Here is an 18843-nt window from a genome sequence, read left to right on the forward strand (position 1 = left end):
GTTCCAAGACTCTTTTCAGTAGCCAGGCCCCTGCAGCCCAGACTTAGGTCTATATTAAAGGGTACCACAGTTGCTTAGTCCCAGTTAATGCCTTACTCATCTTTCTATGCATAGGCTAGAAATGAACATCATCACAGTGGCAGCCAACACACATACATGGACATGACAAACAGCATTATCGGGTGGATCTCCCCTAGGCTCTGAAATACAGAATGAGATGCCACACAAAGAGGCAGCCTCTGATTTTGTCATGTCCTGATCACTAGACAAAAAAAGACCTCTGTTTTCATCCATATTCCTCTTGAAACTGGTAAGTCTTCATGTTGTCTGACAACACTTAGGATAACTTAAACCAAACTGTGCCAAAAAACGTTAACTATCAGGTTTGCACCCTACAAGATGCTTCGCTCTCCCAGCTCTCAGTTGGTAGCCCAGTACCATTTTCAAGTAATTTTTCATCAGATATTTTGCCTTTTGTAGCTGAAATACAAACCTCTAGTGGGTCCACGATCTGTCTCAAAGATACATTGTTGCTCCTTCCCCTTTACCACCTCTTCAAGGATCCCTGTGTTCCCACAGCTGTGCTGTTCATGTTTTCCACTGCAGTCAGGTAACCCAGCCCAAGCAATGTTTGTCACAGATCCAACAGAAAACCTTTCTGCCCTTATTGCTAGTCAGATCAGAAAGAATGAAGTGATTCAGCTGACTGCATAAAAAAATAAATAATCTTCTTAGCCAGTCTGGGATTTTATAAGGAGGGAATAAGCCTCAGTGCCTGCCCCTCTATCCAGCACCTCTTGCACTGCTACTGCTACAGGTGACAGTGGCCATCCCTGAGGACTGGGACCTTAGCCAGCACTTGGCAGTGTTTCTGTGCAGCTCCTGTCCCATCAGCGTCTCCACTCCATCACATTTGGAGAGGTCCCATTTGCCCTGCTGAAATTCTCAGTTACAGTGTCCTACTTACTTAACTTTTCACGTGTGAAGGAAACATTTTTGAAACCTCAGGTCAACACATTTAATAGTGGACTTCACTATATAAACTTTTTCTTGTTAAAGACAGGTCTTACATATATACTATAAAGGCAAATAAGCTATAAAAATTATCTAACAATGAAAAATTGATGATAAATGGCTCAAGTCACAGGCATAACTGCAGTTTACTGTAACAGTTCCAAATATCAAAAAAAGGATCCCTCTTTTTCCAAAATACAGTTGTCTTTGAGTACAAACATTAAATTAAACAACTGATTGCATCATTTGAGCTTTTAGTCAAAAGAAAGTTTTTATTTTACTTATGTAATTATCAATCTTATTAATATTTACATATATACACATAATTTAATATATAAATATCTGAACTATTCTTTCAAAAACAGACCTTAGTAAGTATGCATTTATTTTAATTGGTTTTATTAATTCACTTGTTACTTGTGTTGGTTTCTCTCACATTGATTTTAAGTGTGTGTAGGTGAGTACACATCTAGAGCAGTACACCAAATACAGATTCACACAAACCCATTAAACACACTTGGCATTTCTTGTTTCCAACAAATAGTTTTCAATTTTCCCAGGACATTCTACCTCCTCCTTGCAGACTGGTTTGGCCATGATTTCTAATTGTGTGAGTCAGATGTTCTTCCTTTTCCATAGCCTCCCACTTTTGTATCAATCGTTTCCAGATTCATGGAGCAAAGAAATAAAAAGGATTTGAGAACTGAGTAATGAAAGGTTCTGAATTTTAAAAAATAGTAGTGTTTTAATCTCTGAAAATAAAGTGGTAAATTTGTGAACTGAAAGTGTACAACTACCAAAAAGCAAATACCAGATTTTTTTGATACAAAGAAATTTTATTTCTGTGATTGTGAATTTTAATTTAATAACTTTCCAGTCATTTTCTTGGCATAGATTTTAAGCCACAGATGAGACATTTGATTAATTTTCTCTATTCCCAACCACACAAAATTCCAGTTAAAAAAAAAAGTAACCCTAATGACTCCCTTGCATCGAATAGTCAGACTTCAGGGGCCAGCACTGAAGCCAGTTCAAAATGTCTTTTCCCACACTGGTGAAAGCAAAAGCTTAATTACAGATAAATTATTATGGCAGAATGTGTTTCCGCTGATATTCCCCTAATGCAGTAACTGTTTGGATAAAAGAAAGCTGAACAAAGCAATTTGATCCCTTCTTCTGCTGGCTATAGGGCCAGCACTTCACTTGTTAGTTTCTTAGAAACCCAGCTGGTCCAACCACAATTAGGTGGACCCAATCATTGCCAGGAATGCACTGATTTATTGCAGCTTTATTGCAAAAAGAAACCAGACAAGTAATGAGGTGAAAGTGCACTAGCAGAAACTTCTGAAATAGGAAGGGTTTGGCATCCAGTGATATTTTTTTCAATTTCTTAAAATATGCCATCCAAATAGAGACTTGGACATAGGTAAGTGGACTGATAAACTCTACGGCAGAAAACAATTCTGTCCTGTTTTGCCTGTTTCTGTTCTAATGAGGAACTCTGAAATCTCTTCATTGAGAAACTCAAAACGCTACAGCGAGCAGTGGAGAGCATGACACTGCCTCAGGGAGCCAAGCCCCACCAAGCAGCTAATAACAGATATCTGTCTCAGATTAAATAAACATGCTGGAAATAAATGAAGACAGATGTTTTTAAAATTCATATATATGACTGAAAATCTTTCCAAACTCATAGGAACTTTGCTCTTAATGTGTGATTCCTGTGTACTTAGAACCCTGCCAGAGGCCTCCCACTCCAACAATCTGTTCCAAGACCCTACAGGAAGACATTAATTACTGAATTTCTGATTCTTCCAGAGTATTTGGAAATAAAAAATTTCAAAACAAAATCTATTGGAAAAGTTGCAAAGTATTTATACAGAAAGATCTCTTCTTTATTTATTTGGGAACATGTATGAAACCACTCTCTAATCCTGTTTTGGTATATAGCCTATTTTTATTCTGCCAAAGGAAAAACAAGTCCCAAGTCCAGGAGAGATGGGAGCCTGATGTGTTCTAGGTACCTGCATTGCTTAAGACAGGTTTGGTAACGTTTCCTTCTGGTAAGGCACTTGTGTGGGAAAGATTAAATTGTGAAACAGCATGGCACCCTGCCTGGCAGCTGACACTGCTGCAGGGTGGGAGGGGTGTGCAGTGGGAGGCATGGGCTGAGCAGGCATAGCTGTGCTTGTGTTCAGGGAGTATGGATACACAGTTTAATTATAAAGACACACTCATCTTTAAACCACTGTATAAGCAAAGCTGACAAAGTGTAGACTGAATGTGTAGACAACTGTTTATACCTAACAGATGCCATTACAGGAGAAGTCAACATAATTCCCACCAACAAACCCTGTGCAAAAAGCCCACAAAAACAGATTCATGCCTTCAAAGTCAACAAGACGAGACCTTCTCAAAACAAATCTCCAAGCTGAGAGTTCTCTGTATCTATGACATTTTCGTTGGCAAAAATGTGCTGGATGGTTCCGGTTATCACAATACTGCATAAAGACAGACGTCCCGTAAGCAGTCAGGCTCCAGAATGTCTAGCATGTAGATAGTCTCAAACACTACCTGAAATAATGCTCAGAAATTACCAGAGAATAAACGCCATGCATTCTTTATGGTTTGCATCATTAGGCAAACAGACACATATTTTATACCATCATTACTAAACCACATTGTTTAAAAATTTAGTTTCTTAGGAAAGAGTACTTGAAATATTGCAATCTCAATTTTAAGAGGTCATGACTGTGCAAATCCAATCCATATTAGTATCATGCTAGTTGTACTATCTCATACCTTATTTGCATATGCTACAAAAGGCTTTAACAGCCTAAATCAGAGACTTATGACTTCTGACCAGCATCAAAACCAAAGGCATTGTAATTCTTTGAGAAATACTGTGCTTATGTTATTTCTATCTCAAGTAAAAGCAAATATGACTGTCAGAAATGCTTTGGGGACAATAATCACTTTTCACAAAGTGATAAGCAGGACTTCAGAATCTTGGTAGGTTCCAACAGTTTAAAGATACAGTTAAATACCTTCTCTGCATTTAAAATCATCTTCAACTTTAACGTTTTTAGCTGTCCCTGCCTCTAAACCCAAACTAATTATTTTCAAGTAGTTCAGCACTGTAGTAATGACTGATAATATTCCATAAAGGACTTCCTCCCTGTGGTAGTGTACAGTAGGAAATGCTGAGATGTAAAGGTATTTAGTATTCTTTCTCTACTACTAGACCACTAATAAGGAGCATGTGTATATATTTGTTCTTAGATTTCAAGGAATTTTGGAGAAAGCAAACCAAAGTAATTAGACTATCTTTTTTTTCAACTGAAAAACACTATAAAAAGAAGGTAGAAGTCTAGGTGGTCTGTCTTTCATTCTCAGATAAGGAAACTGGGTCATGGGGAGCGAAGTGCCTTGGTCAAAGACACCTGCAAGCTTTATTTGTCAGCTCTGCTGACAGCTATGATGCTTTTTTTTATATGTACAAACACGTATCTGTAAGGATAAGTCATATCCATTTCCATATTAGCTCAGCTCAAATGTAGGTGTGAGAGCCATGATCTTTTCTCACAGTGTGTAAAATGTCCCATGAAATAGAAATACTGTTTGATTGACTGTAGTGACACATCAAAGCAAGTGGCATTAAGTCATGTGCATAATAAGCAAAAATTCTGGGTCAGTGGAGAAAAGCCTTTGGCAAAGGGATTGAAATCAACAAATATATGTTGATGGGGAGATTAAAGAAAGTTTCTCTTACATAAGAGACAATGGCTAAACATTACATGACTTCAAAAGTTCCTCTATTAACATACAAAACTGTGTTCTCTTATTGTCACAGCTGGACACATCCCAGATTTAACTGCTGTTTCATATGCTAAGACTTGAGATTTCACTGCATTTTTTGATAAATGTTAGAAAATTAGGTTCACATTTTTATAAACCCATTCCAGTGTGTTTAGAGGTCATGTACTAGATAGTATACGATCCACAGCTTCCACATCATACCGTGTTTCTGGACATCTTTAGTCATGAAACTTTTTAACCAACAAAAGAAACAAGACTTGGAAGATCACTGATTGTACAAATTCTTTTTGTTACAGTAAGATCTGTTTCTGAGGTAAACATGCTATCATCTCTCTGTTCTAGTGTCCTAAAATAACTGCTGTGGTCATGTCAATATTCATTCACAAATCTGTATGAATAGAATTTTAAAGTCCCAACTTTCACTTTACTGTGCTTTATCAGCTTTAATAGGAATTTAAGGTTCACAAGGAATGCAGAACTCAGATATGGTATGTTTTTAGTGAGGTAGATAGAGAGCAGCTTCTCCCTTTTGATTTCACTGTTATTATTCTGCATAAAGGTTTGTTTTCCATGACACAAAAGTAACTCTTTGGGTGTTTATTTCTGTCTTCTTTGGAGTAGGCATTAAACTTTAAAATGTGTCTCTGATGCTGTTTTGTTGTACAATCCTTTATGTGTAAGGTATTGTATGCAGGTTATAGGACATATGAACTGTAACATTCAGAAATACCATATTTTGGCTCATGCATAGAGCAGTGTGTGTATGTATTGAGATATATCTATATCTATCTATATCTGTCTCTATAATCTGTATCTATACCATATATCTATATCTATACCATATATCTATATCTTCATCTACATCTATATCTATATCTACATCTGTACCTGTATCTGTATCATCTATAGCTATAGCTATATCTAATCTATATCTACATATACATATACTTGCCCCATACCTATGTGTATGTGTAAATATGCATGCACCACACAAGGCAAAAAGCTCAGTTGAGGATTACATCTCCTCTTTCCAAAGAAGGATTACTGCTCAGTGCTAAGGAATGTAGCAGTCCTATTCATAGCAATTTCTGACACAGCGTTTAGTATAACCATACACAGACATAACAAGCAAAAGTACTGGAAAATATTTGTATCATTATTAAGTGCTAATAAAGCTGATAACGAGCACAACTGCCACAGACATTATGCAACATGGAGTAGTAAGGTCTGTTTATAAAGGATGTGGTTTGTAAGAGTCGGAGTAGAATTTTTTTAAGGGATAGCATTACTCAGCAAGTTTCAGATGTTGGAGTCAATTCTTTAATTTCTCTGGGGATTTCAGATGCTAAATTTTAGCTTGTCATAGGGAGTATATAACTCATGTTTGTTTTTTAAATTGGGGAGATGACATATTTTGGAGAAAAAAAAGGCATAGCAGTAATAAAAGCAATAATAATGATGCCATGAACTCTTTCAGTTCTTTAGTTTAAAATAATTTAGAAATGTAATTTGTCCCATGGCAGATGAGATATTAAAAGCAACCCTTCAGCTAAGTAGATGGAAAAGGGGAAAAGGAAAGAATGACAAGTTGTTCAATCAACTTTGCCACAAAGAAAAACATATTATCAGGCTGCAGTCTCCTGCCTTGCTCTGTGGTGCACTGAGGACAGTTTTTGGCCCCTCAGACATGTATTGGCACTTGACACAAATCGCTGTAGACAGCAACCCATGTTTTGCCAAGTGTTTCCAGGGAGGGTCATGGGACATGCATGTCACCGCTTGCTCAGTGTGAGCTCTTGCTTTCTCCTTCCTCTCTATTGTTGTGGGCACAGAACCAAGGTCTGTGCATTTCGACATTCCGTAGCCTCTCAGCTCTGCTGTTCTGTGTTCTCGCCGCGCCCCAGCCGCGCCTGTGCCTGTCCTGTCCCCGGCCTGGCAGCATTGCTGGGCCTGGCAGCCTCCCCTCGAGCCCAGAGCTCAGCCAGCACCCGTGCTGCAGGAGTGCTGCTGGGGAATGGCTTTTCTGTAGCCCTGCTGGGGACTCTCTGTAATTCCAGCCCATCCTGGTGGCTCTCCTCAACCCCAAGCCCCACACCTCCATGCCTGCCCCACATCTGCAATGCTGCCGTGAGCTGCACTTCCTCATTATGCTCAAGGTTCATTCCCATATTCCTCCCTTGCCCCAGGTCTCACTTCTCCATCCCTGCCTTGCCCCTGGAACCCTGCCCTGCCATCTGCCTTCTTATCACACCTGGGCCAAATCATCCTCCCAGCCCCTAAGCTTTACCCCACCATATCCACTCTGCTTCCAAAACACGAGCTCACAGCTCTTCAGCGCTGCCCTGCCTGTCCCACCACCTCTCTCAGCCCGGGGCCCCAAAGCTCTGTGCTGCACCCACACTTGTACACACCTCCCACCAGTACTCCAGATTCCATGTCTCCTGTCTGCCTTTCCACAAACTGTCCCATTTCATGGCTGCTTGGTGGCACACAAAAAACTCATTACAGATACTGTCCAAACCTCACTAATTTGGTTTATTCTCTTAAACATTGAACACTAAGTTTATGCTTTACTGAGTGTAGAAATCTATTTGTTAATCTCTCAGATAGGCATGAAATGAAATGCAGGACAAGATTTCAAGTATCATAATGCTCAGATGGATCCTGGCATAGCAAGTCTTACTGTTACTAATCATTCATCAAACTGTTATTTTTGGCATGATCTCCCTAGAAGAATAAAGACTTTCATTAAATTGAAAAAGGCTAGACTCTATCATTTAAATGAAGGAGAGTTAACAATGTCTCTTGTTTCCACTTTTATGGGTTTACTTTATGTTAATTCTAAGGCATCATCAGGGAAGACTGTTTGGAGCAGCTGCTTCCTAAAGTATACACTTTAGAGATGATTGTTAAGTAAATATTTTGTAATGTGAAGATACTGCATAGCTCCTTCTTGCATTGTTTACAGACTTTCAGCCCCATTGACTTCAGACATTTTTACACTGTTTTCTACATCAGTCAACAGCTAACTGACAGAGAGAGTAAGATAATTACTGACAAATCTGTAATCTGGGAGTGGAATAGCACTGTAACAGCAAATACTAGAATGGAAAAGAAAAAGATTAGTAGTCTAATTCTAGGAACCATAAATAATCTACAGTATAATGACAGAATAACATTTTTAATACCAAAGATATCGTGCAAAAGTGTCAAAACCTTGATCAGATCACCTTGGTCAACACAGACCCACATTCAACTGTCCATGTCTGGCATCCTCTTAAAGCCTTAGAGCAGAACAATTAGCACAGCAAATACATTTTATGCAGCTGGAGAAATGTATACTCAGTTAGATTACCCAGAGTTACCAGATTTTGGACCAGATGCTATGTTTTCAAAGCACCATGGCTTGGAGGAGCTGGAGCATGATCAATCTTTCTGTTCCCTTCCAGAGAGGCTAAGTCAGGTCCTGGAATATATTTTGGGGCCCCTTCTCTGTCTCATGAGGACCCTTGCAGCAGGACAAGCATTGCTCCTGTGCTGTGCCCTGTCACTGCAGGGGTGATCACACTATTTAGTCCACATTGGTGTTGGCTGCCTTTTCTGGTAAGGCGGCTGCTTGACTGCAATGGGGAAAAGCCATTATGTAACCCACTACTGTTTGGTATTTCAAGGGAAGACAAATAAGTTCTAATTGTTTGGGTAAGCACACTGTTATTTATTGCTTTAGAATATTACAGCTTAGCTGTTCTACACATATTAATGAAAAATACAGAGAAAATAGACATAATGTGACTTTTGAGCCTGTAGGACCCTGTGTACAGTCGGTGTCTGCTAGGAAGCACTGGCACAGCCCTGCTAACTGCACCCACTGCTGTGCATGTGTGAGATGGACAGAGGAATAATCTTTTTGCAGTCATTTTTCATTTTGCATTCTGTTGTCTTGCTGACCTGCCGTGGTACCTCTCAGTAAGAGGCTGATTACTGCCAGCCTAGGGCTCAACTGGAAGTATAGGCATACCCACAAGGTTTATTTTTAATACTTTGCTATGTGTATTTGTCCACTTCATCTCTTATTACAATTGGCTTCAGTCAATTTCAATTCTTACAGAAATTCCAGTCTGGCTGTTCCAGAGACATTTTCTGTCTGTCCAGTAGGCTGTAACTCAGAGCTACTCTAATTTAGCCCACCTGAACTCTCTAAGCCCCATTTGATGGGGCTGTGAATCAGAGTGAGTCAGTCTCCATCACTCATTTGTCCTTTATCTATTTTTAATTTGTTTTCTCTTTTTCAACACTGGTGTAATGGCCTAAATAAACCATGAGAGGACTATATTAGAGACAAAAGAAGAGAAGGCGTTGTATATTCTATTTTCTGTCTTCCTTATATTGCTTCCTTTCAGAATGAAACCAAGTGATGACTCTGCCCATCTTTCATTGTGCCTGGGCCACTCATTTTTATGAATCAAAGCACAGATGGATAGTTTTGCATTGTCTGCTCATCTGTCCATTGTCTGCTCATATATCCCCCCCTCCTTACTGCTCTTTCAGCTGTTCACATTTGTGCTGAAGGTTCACAGCATTGTAACCTAACAATTCACATTTCAGTTTGGAGAACTGTACAAGGTACCTGTGGCCATGTAGCCAGCTGGTAACCAACTGGTTTCTCATGTTTGCTTTCAGGAATGCCCTGTAACTCTAAATATCTGGTCACCTCTGTCCTCACAGAGCCATGACTTTCAGGTTAAATGTATGATCCCAGCATACTTGTAAACAGGCCTATATATCCCTGGAAAAGATGATGGCAAGTGGATGGGCCTGAATCAAAATAAATTTAAGCATCAGTTATTAGGTTTAATATAGTTTTTAACTATCCATTATTCAACTATAGTTTTTAACTATTAATATAGTTTTATTTGGCAGGTTATGATATTATTTTGTCATCATTTTTTAAACACAGACAATACAGGAAATTATCTCCTCAGTGTTACTAACTGTATGCAGTATATTGGTAATTACAGCTGATTTGTGCTGCTAGCCATACACCAGTCAGATTTACCAAAGCACAGGGAGAGAAATGTCTGTGCTTTTTATCAGCAGAAATTTGATAATAGAAATTTATCTATTTTTTGCATCCATTTTATGTGCAAGAATGTTTGAGCATTTCTATTTACCAGTGTGGAATGTCTATTATGAAATTATCTGTTCGGTATTTGTTTACAGACTCTTATCTTTGGAAAATAACAGTAACACTTCATCTTTTGATCAGCCCTGTCACAGCTGAACAGACAAGTTGGGTTTAGACCTGGTCATCAGGAAGAAGAAAAAGTTAAAAAAAAATGTGTTAGTTGAAAAAGACAACATAAAAGAACTTCGCCAGTGTCATTTCATAAACAGAAGGAACAGCTGAATCAGTCATAGGAATCATCAATTAGTTTCATTTTAGGAGGAAAATGTATACACAGTAATTACTGTAACAGAGGGTGGGTGTCTCAGCAGCTGTTACCACGAGGTCTGTGCTCTGAGAACATCAAAGCCTGGAGGGCAGCAGTAACTCACAGTACGGCTGATCCAAACCCCTGAATAAACAGGCACAAACCTCAGAAAACAGGGATGCTCTGACTCTCTCCTTCCAGCCTTGGAGAGGTCTAGGCACGAGGTGTGACAGCTACAGAATTAATTTGTTGAGACATCAGGAAGGGCAGCAAATATTAGCAACCAGTGTAAGTTTTTCTACATCTCCCTTTCTCCTTTATCACAATGAGAAATGACAGATGAGAGTCATATTGAATATTTGCTTTTGTTTTTGCCCCCAAACCTTATTGTTCCATTGTTTAATATTTTCTAATCCTTCTGAATGCTTCTTAATAGACAGAGAGGATTTAGTCCATTTCTGTATTTTGCCACTGAAATAACTACTAGGAACGAGACTCATGAATTTCTGAATTCATTCTGTCTATAATATTCATTCTTACTTGTAAGAACAAAGGAAAAATCGCAAGAGATTGTCTGAGAAACTTTGCTGTCTACATTTCTAAACTTTGTTTTCTCCCTGGTGATTCAAGCACTTAATATCATTGTCCTGAGGCACTCCTCCTCTCTCCTCTCTCCTCTCTCCTCTCTCCTCTCTCCTCTCTCCTCTCTCCTCTCTCTCCCTCCCTAACTTTCCTGTTGCAGGAGCTTTTGCTTCTGACCATGGAACTTTTGGGACATTGGTTGTTTTGTTGTCTCTGTCTCACTAAATTTTCTGTGCTACACCTAGCACTCTTTGCCACATGATATATAGAGATGGAATCGAAAGAAAAATGGACAAGTGCATGAAAAAATAGAACTATTTAGCCACAATTAAAAAGCTATTTCACTTACCACTAGTAGACAGGAAGTGAGATTTACACATGGGGATTTCTAAATTATAAAAACTTGCAACAAACTTGAGTATGAGCAAGGAGGAGCTTCCTTCCAGTTACCAAAATTACAGATACTTCTGAAAATCTGAAGTGTTGTAGAATAATAAAATACCAACATTGGGTTCTCATGGAAAAGCCTGAAAAGCAACATAAAAGGTGTGATTAGTGGCTGGATTTACAAACATATTTGCAAAAGAGTTTTTAAAAATAAAGTATACGGGAACACAATGCCATGTTTGGAAATTAAGTATCTTTACACTTTAAGTTTTAATTTAAGGTTTTACAGCATTCCACAGCAACACAAACTGAAACATGGAATACAGCTTGTTAATATGGGGAGGAAAACTTACAGCTACTTCCATCAGATCTGATCAGGTCTGTTTAACAGGCTACATCCATGGCATATGTTGTTATACATCGGGTGAAACACTATTTACTTTGGCCCCTGGTATTTGTTTCATAACCCTCTTAGAAGAGCAGTGATAAGAAATTCAGACCACACATGCTAAAATTCTGTGGGTTATGACTTTTTCTCTTTTTTAAATATCAGATACACATTGAGGGGAGATGGAGATAGAATCATCATCTGGGAGATAAGAATGGAAATTGCATTATTCTGTGGAAAGATGGCATACAAAACTATTGTGGTTTTTGCTGATTTTCAAAATAATTCAAGGAAATCTGGCTCCAATTGTGACTCCTGATGATGTTGTTGAAACTTCCTTGCAGATAGCTGGTTCCTGAGGGAAACATATCTCAGTTGAGTGTTTTTATTAAGATTACATTATCAAAATTAAAAATACTTTGGTTTTGGTGACTACTACCCCAGTAAAAATGGAATGTTTGAATTTTTTAAAAATAAATCAGGTGGAAATATACACTGGCCATTAGTTTTAAAATTTCAATAGTCTTGTTACACAAGTACTATCAAAGTTATATGCAATATATATTTTTTTCTCCTTATACTGAGTATGGTGCACAGCAAACCACAGATTATTACAATAAACAAAGCCATTTGTGGCAAAGCCAGCATGCTTTTATACATTGGAGAGTGCTTTAGGAGAGTAGAAGAAAACAGCTGCTGCCAGTTCACCAAGCAAGAGGCAGGACTGAGGCAAGGAGGGCTGAAAATACTTGCTGGACAGCAGAAAGTCAGGCACAGAAGAAAGGGAAAACTATCTAAAGGACATATCCCTACATTTAACCCAAACCTTATGCAAATTCTGCCTGAAGTAATGCTCAAACAAATTACTACAAATGAGTAATCATATGGGGCCTAGTGTGAGTACGGGTTTCTGGTGTGTCCTGGTGAGCTTTCAGATAGTCCATGCCTGCCAGACCACTACAACCCACAGGTTTCTATGAGTTCAAAGAAAAGCCAAAAAGAGATGAGAGTCACCTTTTGCCTCTTACTCTGCTAGAACAGTTGCATAACCAAAGCAATCCTTTCTAATTTTTTAATGGCATGTATTTTCTGAGCCAAGTGTTGACAGAAATCTGGATTACTCTGAATTGACTTTAAAGAGGGAAATTGAAGTGTAGAGTTCACAGGTCAACAAGGTGAAGACTAGCAAGCTCTATGAATAAGAGTTTGCATGATTAGCCCAGAGATGTTTGTTTTGTCTTATTCCTTTACTGGTACACAGGAAGGACCATGGGAATTCCCAGACGCATCCACATCCTTTGGGTTATACACTTTCCTAGTTAGTGTTATCAGCAACATTATGTTGTGCAAATATGTTACGTGGACAGGAAATTGTTATACTGCCATTGCTCATGTCAGTTTGACAACTTCAAATTTTAGTCACTAGAAAGAGGGTCAACATCCTTTTTTTAAAATATCTTTCCATTGTTAAACACGCAATGATTGCTGCAAAATGTTGCTTCCTCAAATAGCTGCTCAAAGAAGATATTTTTACCTTCCATTGAGTGTTTTTGTATCATACATTGCCTAATAGTTCTCTCCGCTGTAACGATACACAGTTGGTAGGACAAATGAGGGACAATGCTTCAAAATTAGTTAATATTGATCTTCCTGCTATTATAGGAAAACTATTTCTGCTTTCACTTTAAATGATTGATGGAAACATTGACACAAACTGATTACGTATTGTATTAAACTTTATATTGATACTGGAAGTACCAGCAGGCAAATGGATGAAAGCAGAGTAGGATTGGCCAGTGACATGGAGCTCCGTCCTTTTGATTTTAGAATCCAGCTGCTCTGCCTAGCTGAACTTTGTGCACGTGTGCAGGATAAAATTTTGTAAGAAAATTTGGTATATAACAGGTAACAATATTCTGTATCTTTTCAGATAATGGAAAAAATTTAAATACCATGGAAAGGACTTTAGATTTCAGGATTCCTTTCTCTGAAAAAGTTGTTTATAATATTAGATTCCAGGAATTCTTAATAGAGTAGGAATTATGTCTCTAGCTATTTCCCATTTAATTAGGTTTTGCAGAACCGGGCCACAGTTCTTAGCAAATATTTCAGCTATTGTGCTCTTACCCTATAAAGAGGTGTGCTTATAAGAATGACTGAACAATTTCTATGAGTTAGAGCTAATCATCTGAGAGAGTGCTGATTCAATGTAACTTTTATGAAGATGAATAAACTGTTTACGTAAGTCATGCCATCTCATATTCTGTAACAACACCAGTGACTGCTGGTTCCGTGAATGCATTCCACTCACTGTTGATTTTTTTTCTTCTCATGACTAATTAAGATGAAACATAAATTTATGAGAAGTCTCTGTAAAAAAAATGAAGGTAAACCAAAGGTAGTATACAGACTAGGTCAGATAAATAACAGACACCTGTGGGCCATTATCTGACTCAGCATGACTGGCCACATACTGGTTTTATAAATGTGCTGCTCAAATGTCAGTGTTTGGAGAGCAGATTGATGATTCTTTGTCAAGGAAGAATAGTGGCACTAAGTAAATAGATAATCACCTTTCCTCCTGCTCTTAACAGGCTGTGCAAAGCAGGGTGTTCAGTATTCCCTTTTCAAGCAATAAAGATGCTTTAAGTCTTTTAAACGTGCATTGCAGCGGAATTTTGGATCCTGTCTAGTTGTATAAAATTTATGCAGGAACACATTATTGCCCATGAAGACCCTTTTCCTGGAGCTCCTGACTAAAATAATGATTATTCTCATGTAAAGTGATTGCAGTAATTGGCCACACTGTGCAGTGAATACAATCAAATTTACAAATGAACTACTAACTAGAGTAGTTTCTGTGCTGGCTGCCTGTGCTGTTGTTTGCAGAATTACTTTTGAATAAACTAGATGGTCTAATGCCTTCTCTATATAAAACCTGTGTTATTTTAAGGAAGGAAAAGCAAAATAATATATGCTGCTGCCTAAGCCTCACTAGACATTGGCAGGCTTTGTTTTAAAAAGACAACAAATTAATACAGGGAAAATTGTACATGCTGTTAAACCTCTATACAATAAACATCCAGACACAATAAATCCATTAAATGAGGCCGACATTTCCACTAGAGGAACCAGTGAAAAGCACTGCTCAGAAAGTCCAAAACTAAAAGCAACAACAAAATTGCACTTCAGCCTCTTAGCAGACACTGTAGCAAAGCAATGCCTCTGCCTGGGTTTGCCTGTGGAGCTCGCAAGGCTCTGCTGGCAGAACTGAGCGAGAGTGACACCCAGTGGGAAACGCAGGGGCAGCCGCTCCTTCTGCAGTCGCCGTACTTCGAAGGGCCTAACAAGTCAACACGATTATTTTTCACTGGCAAAACTCAGCAGCTGATTCCATTAATGTGAATTGTCCTTACAAGAACTAATTTATTAATGAAGCCTCTTATGCTTTCAGAGAAAACTTCCCTCTAGTTCTTGTAATGATTCTGCTACTCATCTTAGTGTTGATAAAACCTATGTTTCCCTGGTCTCCATCCAGCTATGAAAACATCTCACTGGTTTCATTCAGAACTAGACCTGACTCTGTAGGTCACGGATATTTCTGCAGACCCCATGCAGTCCAGCTTGTTGCCTTTTGCAACTCTGTGTGATTCATGTTTATCCTAGGTTATTCCATTCTCTTTGCTGCTCTCAAGAATGTCTTCCATCCTTCCTTCTATGTATATAATTTACAGAATAAGCCAGTCTTCCCCCATCTTACAAATCCACAGCTTTCACTTCTCAATTCCTCTGATACTCAAGCAATTCTCTCTCTGGCTGTTTGAGGGGATGTTTTGAAGAGCAGGGTTACTTGTCTGTTCTCTGTATTGAGACACTCAGATGTACTGGCATATCTGCTCTTTGGACCAGAGACGGACATTAACAGTCCTGAAGCACAGAAGTTGTTCCAGTTCAAGTTCTTTCATCTTATGCTACCCACACTATTTACCAGTTAGAACCCTGGGTACATCGTAATTCTGATTTCCCACAAAGGTACAGCTCTAGCCTTTTCTGGCTTGGTAGGTAATGTACCATGTGATCCTGAAACACTGATCCTCTTGCTCTGTTCTAAAACCTTGAAATGAGTCACCTCTAAAGTTTATTATCAAGTTCAACTCAGCAAACACTTTCCTAGGGTCAGGCTGTGCTCTAGTTTGTGTATTGACGGGAATGAAAGGGCTCTTTGTGCAGATCTCTGCATACTTGTGTGGCAAGTGGAACAAATTAACTTTGTGGTATTATACTCATTCCTTGAATGATTCATATGTTTGGTAAATCACAGGAGGCATGGTGCTTTGCAGCAGTAACCTAAAACTATAGAGGCAGTAAGATGTGCACGCTCCATTCTTCTAGACCACTGGCTAATCTATTCAATAATCCTTATCCTGAAATAAAAATAGAACTTCTCAATGCATTGGAAATATCCTGAAGAATTTGGCTAATGAATTTGGTTATTAATTTTTTAAATCCAAGTGAGAAGGCTGAGAAAGCTGAGAAGTGAAACATCTCAAAAATCATCAAATTACTTGAAAAATCCTGCTTATTTTATGTTTTGTGCATTTTCATCATTATATTTATAACAGAGTATTTTAAATGTCCAGCTGTAAATATATGATCCGATGGGATTTTCTAGATAAGCAAACAGAAAACTAACATGGAGCATCATAAAGAAATGAACTCAGGTCATCAGAGGGATTGGATTCTTTGGATGGATGGGACAGAAGTCTGCCAGTGGATCCAGTGGAGCAGTGACGGTACTGGCAGGCTGATCAGAAATCTGGCTGGGTGCTTTGGTTGTTACCCAGGCCTGAGTCTGTCAGGGCACTCTCAACTCAACCTTGAGGATATTTGCTGACGGGAGAGGAAAGGTGATATTCTGCTTGTGAAAGGGAGTGGTGGCAGACCCAGATTCTTTTATCATTGCCCACAGTCTTAATCTTTTACATACCTTCAGGACTTGTGCTATGGCTTGTTTATCCTCACACAGCTTTCATGATCTACCTTCTTCTTCCCTGGCCAGTTTTATGCCTCCCTATACCAGTTCTAGCCTCCCTTAGCTCTCAGGTTCCTACTTTTTTCAATATTAGCCTCCTTTTTTCAGCCATTCTTCCCTGTCTCTCAGTCTCATTCACATCCACCTTTCCCTCGAATCTACCATGTTGTCCCTTGCATGCCAGTCCTCCCTCCACCTCCTCTCTCTGGCTGCCATTCCCCTACTGTCCTAGACCTCCGTTTTGCTTCTGTTTCTGGAGTCTTTGCTGAGCCAGTCCTGGCTTTCAGTCTGTCACTGTAGCTCAACAGAGGCATAATGGCCCACTGTTGACAACATTAGGTTAAATGCTTTCATGATATTGACCTTTTTTGAATCCCTAATCCTTCTCAGAGAGCTGCTAGAGCTGCTTTCCTTATCAACCAACGTAGTCCTTATCAATTCCAGGATCCTATTTTGCAGCAATATTCATTTCTCCTTTTCTCTTTACATTTCTCTCAATCTTTGCCCATTGTGCCTACTCTCCATCAGGACAATCACTGATGTGAAGGCAAAACAGTGAAAATACGTGGCAGGCCAGAAGCACATTTCAGGGTTGTCCAGACTGTCTCAGACAGGCCCTGGGCACACTTGCAGGCTCAGTCTGCAGATTCTTTAGCTATGAAACTCATCAAGATGGCTGAACATAAACTGTGATTTACGAAAGTGATTTGGGTAAATATGGATGAAGTTTCTCAGATATGGGAAAATGCAGAAAGCATTTCTTTCTCCTTGTCCATTAAAAATCTCTGATCCAAATAATCTGTAAGTATTTCTTTACTACTATCCAAGAAGGGACACTGTATTGTCTGCTTCTTTAATTTAATTCTTCAAAGTGACTGAATAATATGTGCCGATGTTTTCCAAAAATCTTCAGGACATGCCATGAGAAATTTCAGACTGAATGGTTCAAGTGAGATGAGGTCATAAACACCAGGTCTTAGAATGCAAACCTGACTAGCAGCTTGAACATAATAGGAGGCATTATGTTCAGTTTCTGGGTGTTACAGTTCAGGATATTCCAAGAAGCATAGCTACATACAGAGAACAGTGCCTGCCTGCTAAGTTATTGTACATAAGCAAGATCATTTGAGAGCAATGGAAATTATGCTCAGCTGCACCTTCTCTAATTAGGCAGAAAACATTTGCTTTTAAGCTGAGTTTCTCAGTCGCTGTGTCCTGTTATTAAAGTAATTGGTCTCTGTTCCTTGTCTGACCCAGAAGGGGATACAGATACGGATAGTCATCTCACTTAACCAGTCTGGCAAGGAACTGTCATGTTTTCATTTGGCACCTTCCTCTCCCACTCCACATTCCTGCTCCAGTTTTAACCAGGTAAGTTTCTTGGTAAGAAAGTTGAGCCCTCAGTGCAAGCAGCAGCAGGATTCATTCTCAGTGAATAAACACTACAATATAAAGAAATAATAAGAACTTTGTTATTCAGGGTTGGAGTCAGGAAGCTTGATTTCATGTTTGATTTTTTCTGTATATTCTATGTGACATCATGAAAAACAGAGAGTTGAAAAATGCCCATGAGTTTACACTGCTGCTCATCTCTGTTGCTGATGCTGATAAACACGTCTGTGGATGGTTAACATGTAAAATATCCTTTAAAAACTACAAGTAGTCTCACAAGTGTAAATGTTAATCTCCCTTGTTGTGGTTCCCCCACTTCAACACACCAAGCAGGTTGGATGGTTGTTGTCTTAAAACCCAAGTAAACCACTGTGAGTTCCTGGGCACTCCAAGACTGTAAATATTTTCTTTTCCTTTACAAGAAACAAGACACACTTGAGAGTTCAGTGAAGGAGTGAATTCAGATTTAGGAGTGAATGTGGATCCTCACCATACTAATGTCCCGTGAAAGTGGCTGTAGTTTGGTACAGAATTGAAATGAAGATATTTGTATTATAAAGTTGGCATTTTGTCTGTGTAGACCAGGGGACTGAGACCAAAGGCTCCAACATGGGCTTCTCACCTGAGAGAGAGCACAGGCCAGTGGACACCTCTCTGGCCAAGTCATTGGTGTTCACACAAAAAGACTAGCTCTCTAATCTGATACTCTTTTTCCAGAACTCATTTTCATCTTATTTCTATTTCAACTCTACAAAATGTCATTTATAAAACTCCCTGCACCTCACTGAGTGCTCAAA

General features: G+C 39.0%; 1 protein-coding gene across 2 annotated transcripts in view; it reads left to right on the plus strand.

The window, feature by feature from the left end:
- SLC44A3 (solute carrier family 44 member 3) overlaps positions 1–18843 on the plus strand; it is a 76490-nt gene that overhangs the window by 18677 nt on the left and 38970 nt on the right. The window contains exon 2 of one of the 2 annotated variants that reach the window (XM_063407550.1): positions 17912–18025. The exons of the other annotated variant lie outside the window; for it this stretch is intronic. The gene's annotated coding sequence lies outside the window, so the exon portion shown is untranslated. The remainder of the gene's footprint in view (positions 1–17911; positions 18026–18843) is intronic. 2 annotated transcript variants of the gene reach the window in all.

This window comes from Prinia subflava, chromosome 10 (assembly GCF_021018805.1).
Source record: "Prinia subflava isolate CZ2003 ecotype Zambia chromosome 10, Cam_Psub_1.2, whole genome shotgun sequence".
Lineage (NCBI taxonomy): Eukaryota > Metazoa > Chordata > Aves > Passeriformes > Cisticolidae > Prinia > Prinia subflava.